We start from the raw sequence: 14,489 nt of genomic DNA, 5'->3' as shown, positions 1-14,489 counted from the left end.
CAAAGCTTAGTCCAGTGACCAAAAATATTAGTCATTGCAACTGTGACTACTTATTTAGGTCACAAGACTAGTTTAAGATTAAGTACTGATTACTTAAGAAATGAGATAGTGACACACATTGTAAGTTTCATGGTAATTTTTATTAACATTCAGTATTAATGCAAAATATGACAAATAAACATTCCATTTAAAAGTCATCTCATAAAGAACAGTAACAAACAATAAAGGTTAAAGAACATTTAAAACTAAAATAAATATTTATGGGAAAATTGGGAAAACTTATTTTTACAAAATTGTCAAAATCTTTTCCCACAAAACATCTTGAGAATACTTATGGGATTACTTTGAAATGCTCCTAAGCCATTAAGTTGGCAGTGTTCAACAGTTTCCAAACAATTAGACCCCCTGATGACCTATACCTACAATTTCTTAAAGACCCTCATTGTCCACTGACCATGCATCATTATGGGCTCCATCAGTTTCATCAAAATAGCAGCATGGAAGAGATGTGGGCAGACAAAGGGAAAAATTGCGAGTACACAGCTCAAATATAAAAATAGAAGTTTAGCCAAATAAATTATCTTAATTAATATTTAAATATACATAACATATATTTAATATACACAAAATAATATATCACATTTATAAATTTATTTATAAATATAATACCCCATATCAAATCAAATGGTATAAAAAGGCCTTGAGTAGCTCTATATGACCTTAGCTGTTAAAAAGGGCCAGAAAATATCCTTATAATCTTCATCTCGAATTAGGAACTTGGAAGTGATATTATTATCAGTTTCTGACCATAGATGTGATGGTACAATATTAATGCAGAACATGTAAGTTGAATATGTTATTATCCTTGACGCAACATTAGGGTGGAACAGAAAACAAAGTAGTTAAAACATTTCTAGAAGTACTTTATCAGAAACTATAAGTTATGTCTTGAATGGTAGAAACAATGCTGAGCTACAGCTACATGTTCCCCAGGGGACATCCCATATCATTGCAGCCATGAATTACCTCCCAGGGTACCCTATACACCTGAGTAAAGAGTGGCAATTGAGATTAAGTGTCTTCATTAAAGATACATACGTATCGACCAGGTTGGTACATGAACCTACGATCATGGAATCATGTGTTCAGTGCCCCAACCATTCCGCCACAACTTCTCTTTGTCTTTACGTACTGTGGTTATTTCAGTGATTGCATAATGCGCACTATATATCACAGATTGTTCCTTATATGTAACTTAAGGTAGCATAAGCCCATTTAAAGCCCCATTGACTTACACACTAAATCACAAAAGTAATGTGGTCTCTAAGTCTAAATAGAAGTTTTCACTAGCTAAATGCTACCTATCACCGGATAGCTGACAAGTTGGCCTTTCATGGCACTAACAATTTTCTGTATCATGACCATGTAGATTTTTTGCTATTCGAGCCGGAAGTTTTCGTCCCTTGTAAACAAACCTCTTCACTCAGAGGTAAACAATTTTCCTACGCTGCTCCTGGGAAGCCTAAAGGGGTCTAAAACTGCCTCAATTGACCCAATTTTCTCACCACATGTACATTCATGCTCTTCAACATGCAAGCCACAAAAAACTATATTATGATTGATAACAGGTCAAAAAGGATGTTCCCCGCTGCTTTTTGGCACTTTTCCTGAAGGAGAACAATCGAAGGGATGGATATAGACTCTAATAGGAGTATGCCAACTTAAGTGAGAGATTAATTTTTTTTCATACCAAAATGATACTTTTTATAGTCGTCACAATATAAACCACAACATATTTCAATGCAATTATCATTTTTGGTCCATAAAGATGTCTTTTCAGAGATTTCAGTATGCACTGTGCAGTGTCTAAATACACATATGAGCAATACTGTGTAAGCAGTAACCAGGTCTACGTCTGCAACAACATTTCCAGTCACCAATTTTGATAAACTTGACCAAGTTGGGTGCATTTATGATTCTTGCAGGTTTTATTGGTATCTGGATCACAGTCCACTTGGTCTGGCTTGCCATACCTGCAGCAACATCATCCAGAGAAGGGTCAGCGGGGAGGGCTTTTTCGTCTCTGGCTCTGAAATGTGATGAAATTGAAAACTACTTTTGTTTAGCTCAGTTGATTCCTCCCAAACTGACCTACAGGACATATCCCAATGTATTTCTGAACTGTTTGGAACATGTTAAACTGATATTGCCTGTCACTTCAGTGCAACTGTTAAGTTACTTAGAATAAGAGAATTGAAGGTGTTCTTTGCCAAAACTGGATCATTGGGATTTGTAAACCACAGCCTAACTGTAACAGTATGTACAGTAGTCTAAAGGAAAGCTTACTGAAATGCTATCTAAATACACAGTTCACCTCAATAACATATCCAGTCCATTTAAAGGTTTATCCATAGGTTGTTACAATGTATTAAAGACAGGTGTAGGGGACAAGAGGTAGATAGGGGGCATAATTTGTGATAAAACATTCAAATTTGTTGCTCCTCAAAGAACAACAACGTCAAATTACCTTATTCTCCATGGGTGGCAAGCACTGGTTCCTATAGTTACTACAGTAGATCTCCCATGGAAGTATCAGGATATCTATTTCTGCTGTCAGAGTTGTTTGGAATTTGTTGTTACCTCATCTAACCAGTTGAGTCCATTGATACCACAACCATTCAAAGTATATAGCTGTGAATGCTGAGGACTTGGCTCATCAACTTTCTCTGAAATTGACAAACAACAGAAAATTAATGATAGGCTGAGTAGGCTCAAAACCCCTTGATGCACATATGCAGGAGCAGAAAATGCATACCTTTGTGGATTATTTGCTAAATAAGACTCAAAACATTCTCTGTCCAGGGTATTAGCACTCAGCAGCCACTCCACTTAGGATACAGAACCCTACAACATTGTGCTACAGCTGGTGTAGACTTGGTCTAGGAAGTAGGATACTAACATAGCGCCACTATGAACCTGAGGCCTAGGCCTAAGCTAACAACATTATGGGTATTTCATGCATTGAAACTGAGTTTTTGTTCTTCAAAGTGACTATTCTTACGACTAGTCGTAAGAATAATTTCCGACTATGCATGCGCAGTTGCTATTTTTATGACCAGGAGTACTATTTTTACGACGAGGAGTAACAATAATTTCCGGTTAGGGTTAGAGTTAGGGTTAGGATTGAGGTTTAGGGTTATGTTTAGGGTTAGGGTTACCCCTACTACATGCGCAGTTGCTTTATTTACTTTACTGCGCTTGAATTCGCCTTTGTCGTAAGAATAGTTTATAAATAACTGCTACGACTAGTCGTAAGAATAGCCACAGCCTTTGTTCTTAGTTAAACACCAGGTACTTCCAACTTTATAAAAAATAACCTAAAATATGAGTACCATGTACTTTGTACCATGTACTAGAGCAGAAGGTAAGTACCACTCCGAAGATCTTCAGTTCAGAGTGCACGAAATGCAGACCGGGTTGGTGGTCGACGAAGTGTCTAGAAACTTGACGTATACATGCTAGCCTACACCACAGGCGCTCGTAACATTATAGAATATAGGCCTAGTATACTAGCTAATAATACACATTTATATAAAATATGTCATATAAGTGTGTATTACTGCTTCTATAGTACTATACATCTACGAGCGCATGTGGGCTACACTAGGTAGACTAAACTCCTAGCCTAGCTTCGTCCTAGCGTTAGCCACAGTTTTGCTTGCTATGGCCTAACGTTATAATTTTACCCATACTTTCCAGCCAAACATATCGCGGATATTCAAACCTTCTTTGAACATTATGTCAATTGTGTCAATTATTATTTATTAGAATTTCAGTTGTGATTGAACTTACCTAACTGACCACATTTTGAAACTGCTTCTGACAATTTGTTAAATGATTAAGAATCTTCTTATTTTGTTGATGGCCCTGTTCTATCTGCAGTTAGGTAATGGTCGCAATGTACGACGTACGACGTACCACGTACGTGCATACAGTATACATGTAATCGCCGGCCGTCGTCTGAATTTTGATCTCTGATCAGCTGAGCACACGGTATTCTACGGTACGATGATTGGATAAAAATAATGACGTCATTGGTCAAAGCTGAAGGTTATAGAAAGTAAACAAACAGAAGACTAGAATATTCTCGTCACGCTTACATACATGACATGCATAGTGAGTGTCAACAAAGTTCGTACAAATTTATGTGACTAATTTATGTTAGTCGAACGACCATGCAAATTGGTCTGCAACTAACGAATTGGTAATGACTAGCTAACTCTAGTCACTGTGACTAGATTTTTGCCATTCGTGACTAACTAATGTTTACAGTGTACGCTATGTGAAAGCTAACAATTAAGGCACGTTATACAATAAACAACATTTTTATAAGATTTTGATTGGCCTTATAATATTATAGAAACTTTTAATAAAGTCACTATAAGAAGCTGTCTGATAAAGAGAAGTAGGTTCAAAGTAAATGGCATTAAGGCATAGTAAATCGACTAACAAACTCACGACAGCTTATCATATACTAACCTTGCAGAACAGTCGTTTGAACAGACGAAACTAACTATTTGTTAGATAGAATTACATCGATCAATGTAAAGTTAATACGGGTCACTGCCTTAAGTTTTCTTTTACTATTTCTACTATCTCTCGCCGTATCATTTGTTTTTTCCCAGTGTTACTTTTTCTATTTAGTCATGTCATAAGTAAAACTTGATATCAAACTAAACGAGATTTTTCGAGGCCAAAACTGGTAAAGATAAATGATACGTATAAAGCCTAGGTAAAACTTATCTTGTCAACAAGCTTCTGAGGTGTGTATAGAATTTTGATTTTCAAAAAACCGGCTGGATTGCTCCATGCATGCTTTTGCAATAATTACGAGAACTGTGGGCTTTTTCTCTTTTTGTCTGTGAGGACTGACAAGTTATCGATCATTTAACGAAAAACATAATACCAGTTTTCCCGAGATATTAAACGATATACGTCAGTGTTGAAGAACTGCATGTCATATCTTACTGTGATAGAACGGTGACTATAGCCTTCAGACTACAACAAGAAATTGGCACTGTCTAATTTTAATTCCGGAAAGAAAAAAAGGAGATATTTTGACTAATGGTTTAGGAATCCTGGGAGACTTCTCGTTACATTTACTGAAGATATCTTACATATTTGCAGCTGACGAGAAGCAAGAAAAAACCATAATGTTTAATGTCTTCTCACGGTGCTGGTCGTCACTTCCACTCACACACAGCTATATATGTATTCTGAAACCAAACAATTACGGGTGTGAAATCTGATGCTTTTTCGGGGGTTTTTTTAGTCGTATTTATTTGCTTTTGAATCAAAGATGTGGCATCCATTACTGACAATTCCCGGTGGTTGGATTCGCCTTTTATTTAAATCACATATGACGTCATTGATAGGGATTGTTGGCATTTTAGGAAAAAGGAAAAAAACATTGTTCTGAGCTATATACATATATACATATATATATATATATATATATATATATATATATATATATATATATATATATGTACTATGCAAGTAAAACTGTATATGGATAAGTATAAATAGGAAATTATAAAGACGATACGCGGCGAGTGTCTGTATAAATGATTACGAAGGATCTCATTCAAACCGAAACGTTTTGACTAGATCGATCATGGTTTTGATGTTAAACTTGGGTTTAATTAATGAACACTATAAAATTGAAGGCAATAGTGTATATATAATCGTTTTAAATAATATAAACACTCGTTGGCATTAGCTTCCACATTAAAAAATGGGCGATCTGCAGTGACAATGTATACAGATGATGTGAAATAGATTTAAACATTAAAGGCCAATTTGGTTTAATTTCAGTAATTATTACTAATAAAAAAAATCAATTAACATATGCAAGTCTCCAATATTTAATCAACAATTTCAGGAGTTATGTATGTATGTGGATATATTATTATATAACCCCTCCCCCCTTCCCTTCCCATCCAAGATATGTGATGTAGCTCAGTCTGTAGGCTCTTAACCTCTGTACGTTCTTACATGCGCAATGTTTGTATTCAACTAATTATTGTCATGTTGCTCCAAGGTATGGCCCGAAATATGTTCAGTTAATCAGCGCGTTAAGTCAGCTAAAGTATGTTAATTGCATGTATACAAGGCTCGGGTCTCTATAGCCATACCAACCACCCTAACGGCGGGTAAGACATAAATGCTCAATCAATTAAATGTAATCTCCATGTTCAAAGAAAGAAAAAAAAAACCAAATAGACCAATCTGCCTCTGTATTTGAAAAACAAAATGCATTCCTAATATTTTGCCATTCCCCGATGTACTTTGAAATAAATATAAATACATGAATATATGAAGTTAGGAACTAATTATGAAACTTTTGGTTTTCCCTCGAGGACTCTTAGATGCGATATTAATCACATTTCGCAGAAAATAATCCCTTACATATTTCGAATATAAAATATAAAAACATTTATAAAAGTGAGCTGGTTAATATAGGTCGGGTTACGATTGTACGTTGTAGGCTTTCTCTGATCGTACAATATATAGTCATATATTTAGTCATATATATAATCATATATAGTCATATATATATAGTCATATATTTAGTCATATATATAATCATATATATATATTTTTTATGTGACAACCCATAGCTGATAGTATGAGACTTCTCCAAGGCTGTATATCCTTTCTCGATCTTTCAACGAAATCACATTTATTAATTCAACACATTCAAATATGAGTTATCTGCAAAGACTTAACTCAAATCTCTCACAAATTCCTTGATATGTTTTTATCGCAGATTTTGGCACATCGCCCAGGGTATAACCCTCAAAATTTATGTTTTTACCCTGCACTGAGAGCGATGTGGGATCTTGACATTTGCATGCATCGAGGTTGTAGGATTCTCAAACAGGTCTTGGAGTAGTTAACCGACGTTAAAGAGATACTTCTGGTTGGGCCCCCAATTTTTTCCTGCTGGTAGTTTTTTAAATAATTGCTTTGAAAGTTTCAGAACTAGCTTCCGTCAGGTAGCAAGGAATCTTAGAGGCTTTAAATTTAAATGAATTTCTGACAGTTCACTGCCTATATGAATAAGAAATAACAGCATACAGACATATGTATATAAATAAATGGAATTAACAGTGGGAAATTAGTCTTTGAATAACCAATTTTTTAATTTCTGATGGATAATTTGTCGCACTGGTTTAAGCAGGACCTCACTTTGTTAGAGTTTTTAGCTTAAGAATATTCATACAAGACGTATCAATGTTTTAAGATAACAAGTGATATGTCAAAAGTTTATAGGTGTGAACAATGTTTTAGTTTATTTCCAAAGACGGTTTATGAATCCTTTTGATGTTGCTAAACTATCTACAATATGCATCACGTCATGCTGAAAAGTTAAGTATATATTTCTTTAGCCACTCGCTGGAGAATAAATCAATATGCCGGAAAATACACGAAACATCTTCAACGTTCTCGACATAAGTCATTATACTGTTACATTTTTTGACAAGTAGCTAACAGTCAGGCTCCAAGAACACTAATATTGTTTACAAATTCTAGACGGTCTCTGTTTTGTGTTTTGAGAGCAGACAACTAAGTCACTCAAAGCCTAGTAAACAATCGTCGAGTACACTGCATATATAAGCATCTGCCAAGTTTGAGGACCATGTATAGCTTTGCCAGTAGCTAAATTATATAATATTCAATATGCTAGATATAAGTGTGAAAATTGCTAGAAAAATACTCTAAGCCTTACTGTAAAAAAAATTGAGAACTCCTACCTTCTTTGGGCGGCTTCAAGAACATTCAGATTTCTTTATATTTGCTATCTGCACTTCTCCATATTGCCAGACAGAAAACAAAGAAAGCATTATGGTCTGTTTTGAAAGCTGCAGAAAGTTTAGTCAATTCACTGCTCCCAAATGTCGACTTATAACTGCTTGTACGCATGTGACATGTCAGGTGACGCATCTACATTTCCTCGTGGCTAAATAATATATGTTACAATACGCTAGATGTAACAGTGGCAATTTCCACAAAAAAATAAATAATAATCTTTAGGCCTAAATGTAAGGAAACCTGACACTCCAGGGGGTAATGTGTTACAACTTATATACGTTGTAGAGGTCTGGCTATTGTTCATCTGTATTGTTCACTGTGACTGACCAAAAAGTATGCTACGTCACCATAAATATGCATTGTACCTCCAGGCTTGGATCAAGCAATTCCAGCTAGAGATAAGAATTTATTCTGTGTCACGCCACGGTGTTGATTCAAATCATCGGCTTCGTGTCTCAGCGTAATTTAAAAAGGGCATAAAATTCTACCGTTTTTCTATACCAGTTAATATTGTTTCGATAGCCTACAACAAGCGCAGCTCCCTCTTCACAAAAATGAAGTTGTATAACATAACAATTCAGTTATATCTACGTTATACTTACAGATAAATAAAAGAGGTTCTCTCCGCCTTCGAAACCAAGGGGATCTCGTATTCTACTGCTGAAGTAAAAAAAGTCATAAAAGCAAACTGTTTCCTGAATATTTGTGTATTGTATGTAATATAGGATTCTCATGACAAGATCCTTTCACGCATTTTGCATTTTATTATTGAATAACCACTACAAAGATGTTATTTATTGTACGACAACAGTACTCCACAGAAGCTTTCAATATTGCTGAGTGTAGGTCCCATGTGTGACCATATTAAGCTATAGAGTGGAGCCAAACAGGAATACATACGGAACTATGTCGAACAAAGCGTCAAACTGAGAGCAGTGCAGGGAATGACGCTGCGATCTTGAACGGATCAGGGAGCTCTAAAATATCATCATTCCGTTGAAGATCCTGTTATAGGATTGAAACGTCAGCAAATCGGTTTATTGTACATCAAATAAAAATAAAAATACTGAGCACTGTTGTCTGAAAACCTAACGTGATACAGGCGTGTATATATGAGAGGCTTTATAATGGAAGGCTGTTGAGTGAATGGACAGTATAGGCTACTGTAAAATCTAATTTTGTTTATCTTTAAGTTAGCAAAATAAGGGATAATCTCTAACCGTCTAACTTCAAAACATTCTAACTTTTGGCCATGCCCAATCACGGTTAACCTCCACAGAATTGCGCATGCGCACGGGTAGGACTGGTTCTACCAGCACAAAGGCTGAACTTGAGAAATATTGTTGGCGACAATGGCGAACAATGGATCATCTCAGCAAGTTTTGGAGAGGCTACTTCATGCCGTGTCTACACTTCTAGTCAGATATATAAATATATAATCTACTTGTATAAATATAAAATCTACTTGAAAGAGGAATATAGACTTAGCACCCCTGTGAAATTTGCAAACAATTCCTACTTAGCATTTTCGAGATTCTTGACTCTCTACAGATTGCACTTAAGTGAAGTCAACTTGAAGCAAACAGGTGTGACGTCATGTATAGTTACATACCGACAGCAGAATACTTTCTTTTTCACTTTTATTGGTCCGTTTATGGGAAAGTAGGATATCGGACGTAATAAGTGCCCTCCTATCACAACCGGTTGGGGCGGGGGGGGGGGGGACTTGGGAGATATTTTGTACCAAGTAGTTCAAATTTACCAAAAAGAGGCTAAGAAATAATAAATCTGTGGTATGATCTCCTGCATCGTACAGCAATACAATTTTGTTTAACTGATAGCAATCTTTTTTCTGTTACAATTACAGACAGTGGCTAACCATCGACTTCTGATAGATTTTCAGGAAAGACAACTGTTAATGCATATTCATGTACATACGAATATGTACCTAAAATGTGCATATATTAAGTTTGTGCTTATTGACAATTCGACATACAACAGGGGTATTTATCATTAAGTCAAATTGGATTGATAAAGACTATAGAAGGTTGCCATATATAAGTGATTTCAAAATGGCCACACCAGCAACAAGCTCTGCTTCCATGCGTTATAAAAATAAAAATTACCACGGTCTGAGAACGGCAGCCCTTCCCGAAATGTGTAGGAGAGTGTATTCGATAATGCTGTATATAGTACGTCACTTGTTTTAGTCATTTGATCATGCTGTGCAAACCCTACATCACGAGACTCTTATAAAAACCAATTATTGGTGTACTGACAGTCATAAATATAGGGAACCAAAATATACACACACCTCGTATAACCTGCGACAGATGTTACAACACAAGGTAGTAGATTGCCGTAAGGGCATGTACAGAAATATAGGATATTGTACATACAACATGAAATAATTAACCACATACGATTGTATGGTAGCTTTAAAGTGCCACAAACAGAACAGATATTTTAATGAAAGATCAATGTTGTTATGTCATCAATGCATAGAGAGTTATTACTCATTAATAAGACGTATTATAATTAACGTAACACCATCTTACCATAGTAGTTCACACGGTGAAATAATTCCATAGTAACATGCTAAGATGTTTGTACTGTATTATGATAATAATAATAATACTACTAATAATAATAATAATACTAATAATACTAATAATAATAATAAAAAAAATAAATAAATAAATAAAATAATAATAATTATAATTATAATTATAATAATAATAATAATCAAACCAGCGTTTTAGACAATTGTTTACAGTCGCACGGTGATCTGAATCAATCCCTTCAAGAAATGATGTTTTTTATTCACGGAAGGTGTGGGGACGGGTTGTGAAACCTTTTGCTTTTAACTAATTACTTTGTCCATCTCGCAAGCTCTAGTTTAAACGCGTTACTGACACGGTATCACTAAACAGTCTGATATTTTACAACCAGCTCCATTTAACACGCTTTCATAATTTATACTTTCCTTGTTTACATATGGTGCTATGTTGATGATTATCCACCCTAGCAACCCCTCCCACCCTACAGAACCTCTTTACTGGAACCTTTGATTATTGATGGGATGAAAACATGGAAACAAATTTCAGGTGTTCAAAGATTGCTATATCTTTGATGTCTCCCATGTATTTCCATAGATATTTTGATTCACGCGGTTTTATTTCGCCGGTTTCTGATAATGGCAGTCAATGTACCCGCGTCTTGCGTGTGTTTCAGATATATATGACATGCAACTTATACATAGCACAATCATAAAGTTAATTGGATACACTCAACTAGGCGAGTTACTGGCTTGTCACAAACGTTCAGGTTCAATAACTATCAAAAAAATTAGCAAATATTATCTCTATGAATGATTTTTTTTAACTTCAACAGAAAAACAACAACGTGGTTTTAACAATATATTGGAGATATTTCATTGCAAAATACAAGCGTTGTATTAATTTCTGTCTATTAACTAAAGTTGTCTAAAAGCACTAGTTTGTGATGAGAAAGTGAAAATGAAATGAAAAGGTATAAATGCTAAACTATATCAATTATGCACCGCAGAATTGTCATTTTGGAATTTAAAATAACCAAATGACGTATATATTTACCGTCGAAGTTACTATATAAGGGAATTGCTTTCCCTATATTGAGTGTGCAGTAAACGCCAGTACAGTGGTGTATGCGACAAATATACAGTTTCAAGAAGCTGTTTTTGCCATAATTCAAGATGGCGGCCGGCAATTCCTCTTGTTTTTTTAATTTGTTTTCTTAAAGATGATGAAAACCGAACTAATTGTAGGAAAAGGACAAACTTCTAATAAAGGTTAAGTGACTAATTAAGTATTCAAGTAGGATTTAAAGAAACAATGAGCGGTAATATTAATGTTATCGGTTTCCTATAGCTTGTAGTGCCACATTACCTGACATACATGTCGATCACATCACCGAGATCTTTCTCAAAGAGGCTAATTAGCTTCTCTTCTGGTCATTCATGTTTATAAGTTCATTATGCCTTTGAAGTTTAGCCATCTTGTGGTATGAATTGACATTTGTAATATGAAGATATAGACTACTATACTGAGTTATCACGATACCAACATCTTACAGGCTTTGAATTTAATAAACTGTTGTAACTTAGCATGACCGCTGGCTATATGCTCATGTGTATCTCTGTGGTATTGACGAGTCATTGTGTAATTGAGGAGCCATTTTGTGTAATGGAATATTGTGTGGGATATGCTTTCTTGGGTTTATTAAGCAGGCTATAATCTTGGTAGCAGATTATATGAGCCGTTATAGAGTCCATCGTTATATAGCAGTATTTTAATATTACTTCAAATTAAAAACGTCGCGTGACGTACTACCCGCACTAATGATAGACGAAGGTTGGACGCGAGAGATAATTTCAAAACGTATAAACTAGAAAACTTGTGCGAACCTATATACGTTGGCTCATAAACCGATTACCTTTCATACACCCTGCTAACCCACCCGCCCCCCCCAGCCCTTAATCCTCTCTCGTCCGTTACTTCCTTCCTCTGATTGAAGTATGTCGCCAGAATTAGACTTGCTTTATAATGTATGACGAAATAGAAAAAAAATATGATTTCAATTCAAAGTTCTCTCCCGTCCCCCTCCATTGTCCCATTAGGGTCCCTACGCCGACCGCCTATTAATTTAATTTGTGTCGCAAGAACTAGACCACATTTATTTGCCGTGATATCAAGAAAACAAAAACAAAACAAGAAGAAACAAGAAGATAATTTCCATTACTAAAGTTCTCTTACACGTGCCACCTCTCTATACCCCTTTAGGGACCCCCTACGCATACCGACTTTAATTAAGTTTAATTTAGTTATCTTTCGCTGAGATGGTAGAGTAATGATTGATATAGGTGAAGTAATGATGCGTGGTGATTGTAGGTGATATGTAATAATACAACGTTCAGCCATCGATAACTTACACTAATGGTGATTGAAAATATACCGAGAAGATTAATGCACAACAATTACATGCACATGCAGCTGTAGTGCTAAGAGAACATAGTCTGTACAAAATATAACAGTGTCGGAATCCATGATTTCTCTACAGGGAGAGGGGGGGGGGCGGGCGTTGAGACAAGCACGGTGCTAGATACAGGAATTATTACAGCAATAGCCATAGAAAATATAGAAAACATATATGAAATGCCAACGCTCGACATGTTTTTATTCTGTTCTGTATTTACCCGCGTTTTGAGCATAATTATGTTTTTTTCGCGGCTAATTGGTGCTGACAAAAAACAAACAACAATAAAACAACAACAACAACAAAAGCATTATTGAACCTAGGCACGCGACGAGCAAGGTCACTCGGGCTTATCATCATAAGGCTATGTTTGTTTAACGCGGACATGGACCATTACCGTTACATGTGAGACGGATAGCACAAAACAGTTTGTTTCAAAATCAAACATTGCTTGTCTGTGATAATATTCGGTAACAAGATAGGCAGAACGTTAGGGTATATGAATTTACCACAAATATATTTTGAAAAATTACATGTCGACGCTGTCAGCCAGAAACGAGACCCCAGAGATATCATAGAAAGTCCTTCGTGCATATCATGTTGTATGCATAAAAAGATGATTATCACAAGTTAAGAAAAAGTTTGATTAGAAGTTCGGCTATATTTTCCAAGAAAATAAACTGACTGCTGTCTGTTGTTTTGTCGTTCAAAAGTCAAACTCATTTTCAATTCATCAATTTGTTGAAATGTGAGTCGAGCCTCATTTCCCTGGTGTAAAGTACATTCCTATCTCAAGGCAATTCACACTTGAGTAAATATAAAATAAATTATTCAACAAGTTGACTTGTGTTCTTGCCTTCATGAGACCTATATAATCGTACATACAACGAAGTGCGCCTCCACCCCTCCGCCCCCTCAACCACTCCAAGTCCCCGCCCAGTAAAAGACATGGTGGTTGAGCCCTTGGGTTATACTTTATTGTACCTATACGACCACGTCACCAGCTAATATTTCTTGGATTAGGTCAAAATTAAAAATTCAGCGTAAACTATTTTTTTTAAGACAAGAAACAAGATGAAATAGAGGGCGTTGACTGTAATTAATGAAATACAGACATTAAAAGCGATTCGTCAGACAGTTTCGTCAAAAATTTAACTAAGTCTTTTTTTGTCACTGAAAAGTAGCAAATATTTGAATATTTTAGTCTTTCCACAGTCTACATGGTTACTCTTAATGTACACATAATTAACAACAATAATTAATTGTAATTACTTTCTAGTTTGTTAAATATTAATGCGTAAAGATTGTACCCTGCAGCCATAAAGATAAATGTGTTATTTGAAATTTAGTTCATTTACTATATATGTATTATATGATTACATTTTGTTACCCGAGGGAAGTTACACAAATATAAAGAAAAGCGGCAACATCGCTATGTGAACTTTTCAATTATTTAACATGTCTACAAATGAGATCAGATAAAAACAAATATATAAAAAAACACGAAAAATAAATACTGAATATAAAAAGTAAAATTCAATCATGAAAACGAACACGACACAATTGGATAAATATGTTTGGTTTCAATAACTTAGAGA

General features: G+C 35.3%; 1 protein-coding gene and 1 long non-coding RNA gene across 2 annotated transcripts in view; one reads left to right on the top strand and one right to left on the bottom strand.

Annotated features, from left to right (window-relative positions):
- Positions 1–14,489, top strand: part of LOC139974916 (neuronal acetylcholine receptor subunit beta-4-like) — a 49,304-nt gene that overhangs the window by 20,879 nt on the left and 13,936 nt on the right. The gene's annotated exons all lie outside the window — the stretch shown is intronic.
- LOC139975119 (uncharacterized) lies at positions 119–4,340 on the bottom strand. Its single transcript, XR_011795669.1, has 3 exons — positions 3,853–4,340; positions 2,528–2,726; positions 119–2,089 (listed from the first exon to the last, which is right to left on the bottom strand). It is a non-coding gene; the product is annotated as an uncharacterized lncRNA (long non-coding RNA).

The sequence above is a fragment of the Apostichopus japonicus genome, chromosome 10 (genome assembly GCF_037975245.1).
Source record: "Apostichopus japonicus isolate 1M-3 chromosome 10, ASM3797524v1, whole genome shotgun sequence".
Classification (NCBI taxonomy): domain Eukaryota; kingdom Metazoa; phylum Echinodermata; class Holothuroidea; order Aspidochirotida; family Stichopodidae; genus Apostichopus; species Apostichopus japonicus.
The sequence above is the reverse complement of the archived record's forward strand: the minus strand, read 5'-3'. Positions and strand labels throughout refer to the sequence as shown.